We start from the raw sequence: 2,411 nt of genomic DNA on the forward strand, positions 1-2,411 counted from the left end.
GGAGCATATTTGTGTAGATGTATTTTTTATTTTAAAAAAAATATAAGTAAACATTTAGATGTTTGTGTGTGTGTAAATATAAATGTGTGTATATGATTGTATATACAAGTTTATGTGAGTGTGTATACATATATGTGTGTGTCTGTGTATGTATGTATACATGTATACTTGTGTGGGGTGTGTGTGTACGTATGTTTGTAAGTATATATATGTGTGTATATGTGTACATATCTACGTATATGTAAGCATATATAATTGTGTATGTATTTGTATAAACCCATATGTATGCGTTATTAGGTTCTGTATGTAAGTACATATTTCTGTATGTATGTGTGTATATATGTATGTATGCGTGTATGTGTGTTTATGTATGTATATGCATGTGTATGTGTGTATGTGTATATATGTGTATGTGTGTACACACATATAAATATATGTATACATGCACATATATATGGATATGTGGATATATGTATATGGGTATGTGTATGTATGTATATATGAAAACACTTGAGTTCTTTTTCTTTTATCATCATCATCATCATCATCGTTTAACGTCCGCTTTCCATGCTAGCATGGATTGGATGACTTGTCTGAGGACTGGTGACACCGGATGGCAACACCAGGCTCCAATCTAAATTTGGCAGAGTTTCTACAGCTGGATGCCCTTCCTAACGCCAACCACTCAGAGAGTGTAGTAGGTGCTTTTACGTGTCACCTGCACGAAGGCAAGTCAGGTGATACTGGCAACGGCCACGCTCGAAATGGTGTCTTTTATGTGCCACCCGCACAAGCCAGTCCAGGGGCACTGGCAACGATCTCGCTTGAAAATCCTACAGGAGCCAGTCAGGCGGTACTGGCAACGGCCATGCTCAAAATGGTGCATATATATATATATATATATATATATATATATATATATATATATATATATGTACTTGTATGTATATGTATATGAGTATCTGTTTATTTTATTAGGTAATAGGCGTAGATGTATAGCTATGTGTATGTGTATGAGTCTATTTCTATTTATACATGTGTATATATAAATAGATACATATGTGTATATGGGGACATGCACACATATGTGTATATTTGTATATGCGTGGGTACCTATGTGCATATGTATAAATGTGGACGTATGAGTGTATGTATATGTGTGTTTGTATATATATATATATATATATATATATATATATATATATATACAAATACACAATAAATGTCCACATGGCACGAGTAGCGGACTTTTATTGTGGTTTTGAAGTCAGGATTTGACTGCTATTTTTTCAGTGTGGTGGTATCTCTTGATACCCTGTATTATAATTTTAAATAATTATTACCTTTGATGGTTTTTATTCCCATGCTGACCACATGATAGGATCAATATTTTAAATATCGATCTTATCCTTATTTATATGTATATACAAATACACATATATATATATATATATATATATATATGTATATATATATATATATATATATATATATATATATATATATATATGTGTGTGTGTATCTATATGCATGTATATGTGTGTGTTTGTGTATATGTATTTATGTATGCATGTACGTTCTCACACATTTATATGTATGTGTTGTCCAACCCACTATCCGGCAGCGTCCAATTCTCTAACGGTTTTTTTCAAATGAATCAAGTCATAACCTTATCCATCTATTGTTTTCACAATCGGTCATAATGTCTTACGTTTAAGATGATTCCCATGCTTTCCCTGATGAGAAGGTTGCAATTTTAATATCACAGATCCCTATGGATCACACAGGTTGTAATCCTTTGAAACATATGTAGGAATAAAGTATGCAATTATAACATGCGTTTTCTCCATTCCTTAAATTTTTGAATATACTCAAATACCCAAAATTTCAAGGAGTTCCTGCCTTAAAAACAGGAACTAAACCACAGTTATTTTGTGTTCTTTGCTATTTTGGTTTCTATTAACCCATTTACTCTATCCGAAGAATTTTTATTCATTAAGATAGAAGAAATACACATAATTATATATATATATATATATATATATATATATATATATATATGTGTCTATATATATATATATAGACAGAGAGAGATGTACTTACATAGCAAGTGACCTGATTTGAGATTGTGTGCTGAAACGAAAACAATTGCAGTGTGGAAGGTGTTTATAAGCCATTTAAGAAACATAAAAAACCGTTAGATTCACTTCAACATTTAAATTTAATTTGTGTCAGAATATTTTCGTCGCTTTGAAATGCAGCACAGAATTTTGTCAGTGAACAGGTCACGGTCTCAAAGCGACAAAAATATTTTGACACAAATTAAATTTAAATGTTGAAGTGAATCTAACGGTTTTTGTGTGTTATTTTAAATGGCTTATAAACACCTTCCATGCAGCAATTGTATATAT

Source organism: Octopus bimaculoides, chromosome 15, assembly GCF_046866305.1.
Source record: "Octopus bimaculoides isolate indiv1 chromosome 15, ASM4686630v1, whole genome shotgun sequence".
Lineage (NCBI taxonomy): Eukaryota > Metazoa > Mollusca > Cephalopoda > Octopoda > Octopodidae > Octopus > Octopus bimaculoides.